Below are 14141 nucleotides of genomic sequence, written 5' to 3' on the forward strand. Positions count from 1 at the left end.
TTAAGATCATATGGAAGCTTGGAGTGGGAGGAAACGGAAAGAGTGCTTCTGGACCCCTGAGATGGCCAGCACCAGAACCAAGGCCACCTCCATCCTCTGAAGCCAAGACTGTATCATGCATAAGAGCTATGGCTCTGGAACATGTGGGACTATAGCTTGAAGGTCACCATGGACCTGGATCACTCTTCTCTGAGGGACTCTATTCTATTCTACAGACTGACTGCCATGATGGGAAACAAAACATGACCCAAAAAACTCTCAAGTCCAGCATCCAGGAGCTGCCACCCTCAGAGATGGACAATCTTCCCTGGGCTCCAATTGAGAAAGCCTTAGAGAATTATTCTGATTGGCCTGTTTTGAAGTCATTGTCCACTCCTAGGCCAATAAAAAACTATGGCCAAGGATTGAGGAAGAGATAGGCTCATGTTGCCCGGGAAAACTCAGGAGCACCTGAGTTGGTACCAATCCTGGAAAAGGGGGCATTGTGACCCAAGAGCCACCCTGAACACCTAGGAATGGAGTTGCATGCCAGTTCCTAACTTTCTAAACAAGCTCTAAAGTACTGGCTAGAATTATATAAAACGGTGTAACTACACAGATTCAGTAGTGGTTTTCTAGTCTCCAAAGAATTAAATGGACTACTAAACATGAACTGCTTCCATACATCTAGCCTTTTGCTAGGCACTGAAGGAAAGGCATGAAGTAGGGATTTGGAGAATAGGTTAAATGCCTGCCCTTGGGAAGCTTCGTCTCTGCAGGGTCATTTTGGAGATATAGATGGATCCTGGAGATCATCTAGTCCCAACAAATTCCTGGAAGGCCACATCCAGAGGCTAGGTTGGTGGAGAGGATAGGCCAGGCTCTGAGCTCCTGCTCTCCTTCTGGAATATCACTTGACAAATCTGTTCTGCTCACAGGCACGTTACATAAAACATTGTTTGGAAAAACAAAAAAACAAAAAAAAATAGCGAAGGGCATGTGTTCACTGCCAATACATGTTAGCTCCCTTGCTTTGCTGCTGAGGATTCCAACCAAGGCCCAGGAGATCAGCCCAGCACAAGCATGCAAGCCTTGCAACTCTCAAGATCTAGCGAGTAAGGCAAGCAGTCCCTCCCTGCTCCTCCTGACTCCCAGGCTGTGTCCTCCACCAACCCTTACTCCTGCATCCAATAGCCAGATGGAGTCACCAAGATGGCTGGTGTGGCCCGTCAGAGAGGATGGCTCACTCTCTTAGATCGTTCACTAGTATCCCAGGTAGAAGGTAGGGAAGGTGAAGGCAGGATTGACAGGCAGCACACCTCAGAAAGTTGTGGAATAGAGTGACCTGCTCCACAGCAAGGTGATTGGAAAGCAAGGAAGCCAGGAGTTGACGCGGAGCATACAAACCCAAAGCCCCTGCTCCTCCAGTGTATACCACCTTCCACTGACCCCTGAGGAAAATCGGACTACTCAAAAGCGCTGACTTTCCTTTCTTCCTTTTTCTGGATTTTAGATAGAGTCTCACATGGCTCAGACTAGCTAAGGATGACTTTGAGCTTCCGATCCTCCTGCCTCGTCCTCCTGAGTGGTGAAATCACAGACATCCTCTAAGGCTCAAACCCAGGGCCTCATGCATATTAGACAAGCACTCTACAAGCTGAGCCCTGCCCCCAGCCCTGGGCAGGTGTTTACTTGGGTTTTCTTATTCTCCCGAATAAGAGGACATAAGTAGGGAGAGAGTGGGAGGAGCCACAGCCCTTGGCAGTAGGTGTTCAGCAAACACCAGCGGGAGCACCAAGTGTGAGTCACTTGGACACAGTCCCTTGTGCCTTTCTCCAGGATGTTCAAGAACACATGTGAGTTCAAGATTGCTGAGTTTATAGCAGTATCTCATGGGCTGTAAAACTCGGCAGTGCAGTCTTAAAAATCGCCACTGCCTACTGAAAATCCATTAAACTCCATTCATAGTCCAGGAACCAGGGAGAAAACAGTCTGCAGCCCCCACCTTTGACTTCTCCTTTGCTTACCTTACCGTCCCTTCTAACTTGGTCCCAGAAAAATCTCCAGGGAAATGAAATTAAGCGGTTTCCCAGATTCACTTTTCAAAATTAGTTCCCGGGCTGGCCTTCAACAAGGCAAACACATTCTGTGCAGGCACAGCGTTCCTGGACCAAGCCTTAGAGCCGTGAAGCCAAACAAGCTGAGCAGGCTGGAGACAGAGGTGTGTGTTCGGTAGTAACCGCTGCCTGCAAGGCCGCTGGACCAGGGGCCTAGACCTCCTTCCCTTGTCCTCTGGTTAGTCCCTGCCCTTTCCTGCTCTTGGCGATGGTGTATGTTCACTGTCCCTGCCTGGGTCTACGCTGGGGAACTGTTATCCAAAAATCACTAAATCAGGTCACAGTTTTGCACAAGTGCCCAGAGACTGTCACCAGAGTTACACAGTTCCTCATCCAAATGTCCCCCTTCTCGGAGTCTCGAGATGGTGTGAGCTTTCTTGACACAGAAGCTGCCCGCCATGGTGAGTCATCCCATCTGTAAAAGCTAGACCTTGCCAAGGACTTGACTGCACAATTTGCCTGGAAATGAAGAAATCCCATTCTAAATCTGCATATTCATCATTCTGGAAAGATAAACACAGTGTGAAACTAACTAAAATATTTAATAGTCAACATTTAATAATTCCCCGATCATATGTGGGACAAGCTCTCATACTGAGGGCACTGCCATGCTCATACATACGTAATTATGCAGGCAGTGGTCAGGAAAGCTCTCTTTCTTCTCCATAATAGATTGTCTTTCATTCAATGTGGGTTTCAACAGTTGCCCCAGGAGAAAATAACGCCTACTCTGCCCTTGCCTAGTAGTCCAGAGGTCGCGGTATTGAAGTATCACTGGAATGTCCTGTATCCAAGCTTTTCTTATCTTCCCATCCTTCAAGTCATCTTTGCTCTGGTTTTTCTCCACAAAAACAAACAGCAGCAAAAGCTATATGTATATTTATATATATAGCCAAAGTAAAACAGCTGCATGAATTTGGAACCTAGTCAGGTAAGAACGCCTTCAGAAGTAAGCTTATGTCTGAAACCAATCCTCAGGCTTTGGCTTAGCTGCAAAAGGATGGTGTCTGACCTGGAAAATGAAGCTTATTGGTTCCTGTGGGGGCCAAGGAAGACATTTTAAGAAACAATCAATGGAAGCTTCTTCTGGCAAATGTGTGGATTTCCTCTTTGTCCATTGATTTTAGTATTTCGTTTGAGGAGGTGGCTGAGTGGTTGGTTTTTGAGACAGGGTCTTGCTATGTAGGCCAGGCTGGCTTCAAACTTACAGCTTCCCCAGTTCTGAGATTATAAGTGTATGGTATCACATCAGGCTCACAAGGTCCCTTCTTATTTATTTTATTTAACCATGATATGTTTATTACTACATTATTTTGCAGTGCTAGGGTTGGGAGGTGTTGAGGCTAGCACCCTGTATATGTTAGGCAAGTGCTCTACCACCGAATTCTATGATATTCCTTTTATCTACTTTTTACTATGAGGCAGGGTTTTACTAAGTTGCCTCAGCTGGCTTCGAACATGTGACCTCCTGCCTTGGTCTCATAAATCACTGGTATTACAGACCTACACTACCAGGCCTAACTCCAAGTCTTCTTTCAAACGTTTAAAATTGAATAAATTTAAAGGCACTATTTATGATCAACCTCTGTAGACTCTCTCCACAAATGCCACTTATTTTCTATCACACAAGAAATTAACAAAATCTAAACTGATCCCTCTTGCAAAGACATTATTCAGTGGTAACAAGTCCCAATGTGAAGAATCCAGGTTTCCTTCTGTCTAATCATATGGCCATTTTCCCAACTGTTTCACACATGCTAATGGAGTGTGACAAGCAAAACACATTTGGCTCAGTAGAGGGTCCAACATGAAATGGCTCCACAACGACAAAGCTCTAATCATTTTCCCCTAATCTACCACTGTTGTGTGTGTGTGTGTGGGGGGGTCTTCCCTGCCATGAGCGATTTCAGAGCACTGATCAGGGCAGACTCGACAGATTCTTTATCAGTGTCAAAGTCTTTTGTGGTCAAGTCCAGTAACGTTAAAACAAAATGCCTAGTAGATAGCAGATATATGGTGGCATTATGGAATTCCCTCCCAGGCAATGGTCTTCAGCCAGCCTACGAAAAGAAAAATGGGATAAGGCTAAAATCAAAAGAAAATGCAGCAGAAGTCTGGGCAGTTATTTTTTTTGTGTGTGGAATTCAGACAATGCGAATGACATGGACGCCGATTGCTCTTCCATTCATGCTAAAATAGGACAAAGAGAGATTGCCAACAAAGACAGCTAACGTCTAGGGGGAGGGGACTGGATCTCAACGGCCTTTTAATTTCAGGAAAGAGGATAATATTGCTGAAAAGCATGGGTCTCTGCATGTGCACACGAATACCCACGCCACATGAACATGCCCTCCCTTACCAGTTCAGCTCATGAAGTTTCCTCCTGAGTGTTTCAGTTGACTTACACAGTTCATCTTTTGGGACTTACTGACTTTATCAACAGTCCCTGAAGCTGTCAAATAGAGACCAACTCAGAAGCAAGAGTCCATGCATCTCTGAACCAACTCCCAAGTCTCTGAGAGAGTCTCCGGGACAGTGAGAGTTGTTTTCTCTTAGTGGAAAGAGTTTGCTCAGCCGTCTATGTTGCGCTTCAGCAGCCAGCATGACCGCTCTGTTGTGGAAAAAAAACCCTCCTCCATTTATCACGTGGCTATTCGTCAAGCAGAGCCTTCCAGAACCCCTCATATGTGCACATGGGAGGCCTAAACATACACATGAGAAAGTGGCCGACTTGTCCCTCTACCTGTCCCCCAAATAAGGTATCCCAGACACATGTGGGATCCGCCCTGGGCCAGGCCAAAAGTTCAGAACATAGCCATCCAAGCAATGCTGAATGCAAGGAACTCTGGTGCCTTGGAGGAAATAAAGCCCAGGCGTAACAAAGTCTCTGCAAGCCACAGACAGACAGTGGAGGAAGTACTCTGCGTGGTGACCTCTAACCTGAAATTACTATTTGTTACACCATCAATTAGGACTTACTATGAGAGAGCAAGTTGTACTGTGCGTCCCGAGTCCTACCTAGGCCTTCAGACGCTCTGGTTTGGACAGCTAATGACTCTGGCTACTTCAATATTTTATCTGATTTTTTTTTCTTTTTCGTACTAATTTAGAAAGTTGGTGCTTTAATGTAATTGAACTCAGTGAAGCTAAAAATGTCCAGACCTTTTTAATAAGGTAGCTTTCAGTATTAAACTTTGGGGTCTGTTTTTCTCCCAAGCAGGCACTTAACTCCCATTAGCACTAAACATCAAGGAAAAATGTGTGTGTGTGTGTGTGTGTGTGTGTGTGTGTGTGTGTGTGTATAAAATCTTTGTCTCTTTGTACTGAGCTCCAAGGTATGGGGGGGGGGAGGAGAGGGGGGAGGGAACAACTGTGGGTGAATAAAGAGGGAGGGGCTTTAGGTTCATTTACAAAGACTAAATTAGCGACTAGGATGCCCAAATTCCAGGGAGCATCCACCTTTGAAAAGCAAGACGAGGAGAAAATGTTGAAAGCATTTTGAATAATACCCCAACCATGGTTTCCTACAAATTCTGTTTCTCCTCTATCCCCAGCACATACATTAAACCTATTTTGGACTTGTTATGGACATAATGATTCTAGACAACATAAGAAAATTTTATGATTTTTTTTCTTATCATTTTTACTTATCTTCCACTGAGCCAATTTATTCAGCTTAAACCATTGCTAAAGAAGATGCATCAAAAATTGTCCGTAATCATGACAAATAATAGCACAAAATGTTCGAGAGAAGCTGCTTTCTTATCATATTTTCATTAAAACATCTTTTCACCTGCCTCGCTTTTCTCATGTCTGGAACTTGCGTTGTAATCAGTCTTATTAACTGAGAGCATAAATATGATTTATTATGGTCTGATAATGGAAGCTACGTGGACCCAGAGAAGGGCTATATTGTCCTCTGATGAAATAGCTCTTTTCTCTCAAATGGAGAGCCGGATCATGAGAACATGCAGAATGCAATGAGTGATTATTTCCTCGGGGTGAGTGATGGAGAAACCCGACAGAAAATCTCCTTGTTGACCATGACAGCCGCACAGGGTCCCCAAACCTCCCCGAGTTTGACAACCTGCAGACACTTTTGATGAACTGTATTCTTCTGTCAGAGACAGCCTGTCTGTGCGGAGAAAAGAGACCTTTATCACCGAATCGGCTATTATTGTCTTGATCTTTTCTAAGCAATCACTAATGCACATGAATATAATATCCTTTCATCGCAGTGCCACGCATAATAGAGATGTAGTTAAAGGACCCTCTCCTCGGTTATGTAAATGTCCTCACACCATAATTAAGAGAGATGGTTTGTGACTGATAGGGGAAGGGAAGAGTAATCAGATTGTTTTAGCATTATCTCCCTCTTTTAAAGACTTCAACCTGAGGCAAATAGCATTTATGGTAGATATACGGAACTAGGTCAATTTGAAGTCTTAGGCTAAAAGGAAAAATAGTTTTGAATGTGGTGTTACTGTTATATTTTTTATTAAACATGCAAATGGCAGCTGGTTTTCAGCCAAGAGTGATTACTATGCTGATAGGCCTTAGAAGAAAATGAGTATGCCTCTCAAAATCCCTGTCTGAGGGTTACTGCGAGAACAAAGACCCATTAATAAAGCATACACTTGCACAAATGGGTCCTTGAGTCCAAAGAGAGGTCTCCAATAAACTCCCCACTTACCCATCTCTAGGAGTCTAAATATGACCCCCAAACACTGTGCCAGTACATTTTTTCAATTAATAAATACATTTGAAGGCATAATGCCTGCAATTATTAAGCAATTAAATGTAGGTTTTTGTGGCCCCTGGGAGCTGTCTCCATTTCTGAACTGTGAAGGACAGTGCAGCTTTTTGGACTTGGTATCAAAAGTTTCCCCATCTCCCAGATCAAACCCAAACCAGGCTTACAAGAGCAATCCAGTCTAGGCAGGCCAGCAGCCTGATGCTCTGTCTCAGGTGCTGGCCGAAAAGAGAAAAAGGCACCCATAAACATTTTGACCCACCCTCAGCAAAATACAATACTTAATTTTTCATTAACCTCCTGACATATGGACCCAGAGTTTCCCCCACACCATCCCCTAATGGATTTTGCATCGCCAATTACTGGAGAACACTCCTCAGCTCTGGTGCCGAAGGGTTAATCATTAGTTTCACACCACTGGGTGGTCAGAGTTCGAAGAGCAGCCCCTGAACCCAAAAGGGTGGATAGTAGGGAACTGGAGGCTAAGAAGAGTTCTCTGCAAAGAAAGCAGTGTACCATGGGCATTGCCCTCCTTGTCTCTCCCTTGGAAAACTGCTTTGAGGTGATTTGAATACTATACACATGCACAGGCATGCGTATGTCACTGCACATGGACATGTCTGAGCGCACCCTGGCCTGCCTGTCCCATCAAAGGTAGATCAATCCAGAGGGATCCATTCATATTCTCTCTCTCTCTCTCTCTCTCTCTCTCTCTCTCTCTCTCTCTCTCTCTCCCTCCCTCCCTCCCCCCCTCCCCCCCTCCCCCCTCCCCCCCTCTAAGTGATGACTTTCCCATGAGAATGAAAAAAATGTGCCATTTCAGAGGCAGCTGGGTATTGAGAAATGTTTGATCTCTCTTAAGAGATATATCTCTGAAGTCCTGCCAACTCCTGATCATATGTAGGAATGAGGCTAAGAGATGGTATGGGTAGATGCAACTCACAGATAGTCTGCAAACTCCTGTTGGGTCTGTATTTTAGTTTGTTTCTGAACAAAATGTACCATGACAATTAACAAACAAAACTGATTGGATGTTTCCCTTCTCCTTTTATGGTCAATCTTGTACTTGTCAACAGAGAGAGGAAGTTGTCAAAACACTGGCAATAGGAGAGAGAAAGGGAGAGAAACAAAATACCCAGATAGTCAGCAAACTGGGTAATCTGTCCCTGAATAGCTGAGGAGAATCTAATTTTAAAGGTAATATAAAAAGACCCCGAGAGTAATTTCCATCTTTCAAATGCACCTTTTCTCCTGCCCCAAGACAGCTAACAGAAATACAAACAAACCCCACCAAACCCACAGGAGGAAAACACGGAACGGACTACCTAGCCCCACTTTCTTCATCGAATCTATGCATGTTCTACTTTGAATCACGTTCTAGGAGAGATCTAGGCAAGGCAGGGAGTGGGAAGTGGGAAGAGAGTGTCTTAGCTATGGTCTGTGTGGCTGAGAACAGCAGGCTTGTTCTCCCTCTGCCCTGGCCTAGAACTTTACGACTCCATATAGCTCATTTAAAAAGACACATAAAAATGAAAGTCCTCAAAGGGGACAACAATGACTAGCACATTATCTTTTATTTAGCACAAAATTCACTATTCCATACATACACAAAATACTCAAGTTCATTTGGGACCAACGAACCTACTGAGTGATTATCCACAGTTCTTCCACTCAAGCAAGCATTCATGGACCTTCAGTTAAGAGGACAGATTCCTAAGGAGCCCATGATATGCACATGCCCTGGCCAGTTGTGAACAACTGTGTGTCCATGGTTTTGCTTTAGAAAAGAAAATCTAATAAAGTGATTAGCATTTGAATATCACAGAAATTGTTTCCATCATCCCCACTGGCAATCACGGAAGCAGGGTCAAATTCCTCCTGTCTCACCGCCTTTCACCTTCCAATGCCAAGGGACTGAGGCAAAGCGCTTTCTCAGAACTAGCACAGCTTAGTTGGGTTCAGAGTTTGGGAGCAAGGGTGAGGAAAAGGAAGATTCCTCCCTTTAGCCCAAAGGGATTTGTTTTTTGTTCTTTCCCACACACAAGGCAAGAAGAGCCAGAACTTGGAGGCTAGGAATGCTCTGCCTGATGTGATGGATTCAAAGGAGCCTTTGTGTGTGATTCTTTGCTACCCAGTTGGCCCCTAACCGCAACATCAGAAGCAACAGATATTTTAGTTTGCCGTCTAGAAAGAGGCATTTCTTTGCACAGGAAAAACAAAAGCAAAACCTGAAGACACTAAAGCCTAATTCCTCAACAGCCCATAATCTTAAAGACTGGTATCTGTGTGATGGTTGGTAACAACTATTGAGGAATGGGACTATCTCCATTAGGGCTTGAATGGATGCAAGTTCTGTACTTTAGCATCAATAAATGATAGTTAAAGTAAGAATATTGACTGAACACCATCATCTCCTCCATGGCCACTAAATTGCAAAGATCATTATGCAGAATATATATTAAATCATCAAATAGGAATTAAATTCTTCACTAAACTGTAGAAGGATTTTTGGCTGTTCAGAACTAAATGACAGGAATGGTTTCTGGCGACAACAGTCCCCTTCACTTTCGTAGATGAGTGCATCAGATCCTCATGTGTAGTGGGGCCTTTACTGTTTGGGATGGTCTGGATGGAAGCACAGAGAAGCCGCTGTAAGAAGAAAACATGCTAAGGAACAGCATCATTACATTCATGGAATTGGGGACTGATACCCGTTATCCCAGGAAAAACCCACCCTGCCTGTTTCTGCTGCCACGTTGGTCCAAATAAAGATGAGCTTGGGGTTGATTTAAGAGCTGAGAAGCACTTAGTGGTGAGGAAAGAGGGAATGAGGTGAGAGAGAAGAAATTAGATGGGTAGGACTTAGGAAACTGCCAGTAAGTGTGGCAAGGCAAATAAAGCCATCTGAGAGAAAGACCCAGAACAAGACAGAGTCCATCTCCTACTGAAACCACAGACGGAGAACTGTATGTTGTTTTAATTGATCTACTGGCAAGTCAGACACTGAGCCTCTTCCAAACCATTGGAAATGTCTCAAATTTTCTTATCCTATTTTGGTGGCAATGGGACTTGAAAATCAACAAGAATAAAACCAATCCTGTGTAAAAACACTCATTGTTTGCTCCCTACCCCAAATATGCTACATATCTGATTTTCTGGCTAAATACATGTGGGAAAAAAAAGATTGAAATAGAGAGTACTAAGACCATGTAAGTCTTAGTGAAAGAACATTTGGGAGTGGACATCTATAACAATTGGACTATTATAAGAAAAAATGGAGGTATTTCCCATGAAAGCTCATAACCTAGCCCTCAAAAGTTCTTGGATGAGTGACAGGTGCATCAAAGGAGAAGCTGATGATATAATGGAATGTCGGGATGCATCATGCATCATAGATAGACTTCAACTTGTCATGCCTCCATGGCTGGCTCTCCTCTCTACCTGCATCTCTATCTATGAAGCTAGTTATTTACTTACTTACTTACTTACTTACTTACTTACTTACTTACTTACTTACTTAATTACTTAATTACTTACTTACTTACTTAGTTGATTTATGAATTTGCTATCCTTTCTTCTTGATTTTACTATCAGTTTTCAGATTCCACACTAAAATCTTACTACTATTGAAAGTGATGTTTCTGACCATTCTCCCCTACTCTTGGCTCCATTTCTCATCACATAAATTAAGATTTTTCACAGTCTGAAGCAAGTCTAGGAGATGGGTATCCATTGCTGATTCATCCCACCACTGCAGAAATAATGGTTGCTAAAACAAACAACCCCGGAAGAAAGACCAAGCAAAGGGATAGGGTGGTACTCTAAACAAAGCCCCGAGTCAGCATTTGGGAAGAGTGTTACCTAATCTCTGATCCTTGAATTCTAGTCCAAGATGCCAGGGACACCCAGAGCAATGACATTTCTAAAGAGGCTCCAGCTGAGTTCTCAAATTCTTAACTGTATTCCTTTGGCTACAGAAAAATCAGGCCAAATGTGAGGCAATCTCATTTCCCTGCGACCTTGCAATCTCTTGTTCTTTTAAACACTTCCTTGGGGCTTTGCCAAGATTTTCATTCACTCCATCATGAAGGCTACATTTTTAGCTATAGAGAATTATACTGATTAAAGTGACATTCTGTCATCTCCCTGAAAGCTTCCGTCTTTGTAGAGAGGATGGGCTAAGTAGCTCCATCCTGAATGGCGAGTGGTTCTTCAGCCAGACGCCGCTTCAAGACCACATCACTCCTGGAATGTTTTCTTTTTCATTCCCTTTGAGTGCAGAAGGAAGGGTGGAATCTCATGTAGCTTAGGTTGATGTCAAACTTTCTATGTAGATGAGGCTGGCCTTGAACACCTGATCTTTCTGCCTCGTCTCCCAAATGCTAATATTGAAGGCTTGAGCCACCATGTCCAGCGATCAAGACTACTTCCTATCTTTCCCTTCCTCCTTTTCTTCCTTCCTTCCGTCTCCCTGCCTCCCTTCCTTTCTCCCTCTTTCTCCACGCCTTCCTTTTGTTCATTTATTCATTTGTTGGTTAGATTTTGTTGAGACAGGGTCTCACTGTATATTTTAGGTTGGCCTTGAATTCATCATCCTCCCCTTTCTGCTTCCCAAGTACTGGGATTACAGGCACACTCCACTACACCCAGCCTTGCCTCCTCTTTTTTGTCCAAGTGTTAAACATATTAAATATTTAAGCAAAATGTTCTATAACAGAGACTATCCTTATATTAACCATCTGTTTTAAAGTTAAGAAGGTAGAAGCCTAGTGCATTTGGCAAAGATAAAGAGTAAGGATGAAAGGGAGAAATGTGGGCAGGAATGTTTCTCTTCTGGGATTGTCCCTCGGGTGCAGATGGGTAATTCTGGCTGATTCCTGCTAACGGAGGAGGCATCGAGCAAATAAAGCCAAACCTCTCATTTCACCTTCTTGCAAAATCCTACCATTTGTTACCAAGACTACTCACAGCAGATGCCAACAAGCTGTGGTCATCCATCCCAAAACACAAATTAGTGTTTTTCTCACAGACACACTAAGAACTTCCTCCACAACTGGAGGAGAGGCATGACAGGTAGAATAGTCTTTCCAATTCAAACTATCAACCCACGAAGATGGAAACCAGAAGCATGACTCCCCTGCAGTTAGGACAGTGGAGGTGTAATGTTGCTGCAGGAATGGGTCGCCTAGGTACTCCAATGCTATGACCTGTTTCTTCTCACCTCTGCTTTATTCTGTGTTGGTTTTAGCTTGAGGCAAGATTCTCCTCCCATGCGGTACAGCAAGTCCCCAGCAGCTCCAAACTGACACAGACCTTACCAAGGAAACCTCAAAAAACAGATATCCCTGTGGTTCCCAGAGAGCATGTCAATTCCTCAAAAGAACTCTTCAGATCTTCCTGGGTCATTTGTTGACTGAGGGGCCTCAGTATTTGATTGACATCCCTACTAGGGTCTCAAGGAATGTGAGAAGGGCAGATCTCAAAGGAAAAGACCTTTTTACTAAAAGAAAAGAGGACAGAGGCACCCTTACTTTGAACCTAAATCAGTAGCAGAAACTGTTGGAACTCAGTAGTGTCCCTTATTTCAACAGCACAAGAATAGCACCTACCTTCCCCTTCACTCCAAGTGCCCACAGTGCTTTTCATATCTGCATGAAGAACAGACCTTGTGCACCCACTATGTAGATGAGTAAGATCTGCTCAGCAGCCTGCAATGGTTTCTCAGTTGCTGTAACTGGCCATCATGTAAATAAGTAGTTACTGATTTAAGAACTTGCTATTTACTCAATAACCCTTGATAGGAACTGTGATCCCTTTACACACTATTTTAGAAGTACATAATTACAGGCTTTTCAAATGGTTACTTCTTTTAGGCATTTGCCTGTAATAGCTCCTTCAAAGCTGTTAAGCTCTTATCATTTGAAGACCCGAGTAGAAAATATTTAGTTCACTCCTCATTGACCTAATAGAGAACAAGTTCATCTCTAAGATGATGCAATCTTTCTGCCAAGAACACATGGTCATTCTTAGGCTATTTGGTTAGGAAATCAAATTGCTATCAGATGACATTCACCTCATTTAGTAATTAAATATTGACACTGAATGGTCAGAGGTCACTATTTCTTCAGTCCCTCCTGAAGGAAATCTTGTCCTCATTACTTGTCCTAATGTTATGGAATGTCCTATGGAAGTAAAATGTCAGGTAAGTCTGCTGGCTCCTGTATATCTCATTCTTAAGCATGAGACCTAATTCGTACTTCATTGTAAGATAAGTTTTTATGCACAATTAACATTTTGTTCCTGGAGAGGAAACTACAGCCAGGCTCAGGGGATCCAGGCACCTGTCCCCAACATAAGCAATGATGTCATGTGATACACGCTACTTTGTAATGTACAGATGCCCCTCAACTTACAATGGAGTAACATTCTAAGAAACACATCTCTATGCCTGACCCACTGAACATCATGGCTTAGCCACAGTATCCTGGAGAGTGTTGGTCCTTTGCCTTTCTGGTCATGTTGCTGATTTGGAGCAGCAGTTCACTGCCACTGTCCACTGTATCACAACAGCATTACACTGAACCTTACTAGCCTGGAAAAAAAGATCAAAATCTGTAATAAGATTTCTACTACACAATATCACTTTTGCACCATTTTCCAGTTGACATGTTGTAAGTTGAAAATGAGAGACCACTTGTGTATGCCTTAGTCTCTCCTGGGTGCTATGACAAACTGCTTTAGACTAGTTGATTTATAGAAACAGAAACTTATCACTCATAGTTCTGGAATATGAAGTATCAAAGATCAAGATATCAGAGTCAGTGTCCAGGAAGGGCCCATTCCCCTACGTATGACACATTCTACATGTTTTCACATGGTGAAGGGGGAAGGACACTCCCTCAAACCTCTTTCTAAAGTCTCCATCCTTTGTCAGGGTTCTACCCTCATGATCTGGCTGCCTCCTAAAGGCCCTGCCTCCTAATAAGACTAATTGGAGATTAAGATTCAAATAGAATTGGAGGGGTACACAACCTTTAAACCACAATAGTATTTAATAATATATTTGACCCAGTCATTACAGTTAATGGTTAGTGCTAGAAATCCACGGAGTCTGTATAACAGGCAAAGGAATATATTAGAAGATAAAACTCACTACAGCCTGAAAAACCGAGCTATGGTCCATGCTGATCTTCTTCCTAGTCCAAGATCTGCTTGGTCCTTCTCAGCATCCACATCATGAGGAGGCAAAGAGAGCACCATGTATGTGCATCCCATGTCTTAAGGGTCCCAAG

The sequence above is a fragment of the Peromyscus eremicus genome, chromosome 6, assembly GCF_949786415.1.
Source record: "Peromyscus eremicus chromosome 6, PerEre_H2_v1, whole genome shotgun sequence".
NCBI lineage: Eukaryota > Metazoa > Chordata > Mammalia > Rodentia > Cricetidae > Peromyscus > Peromyscus eremicus.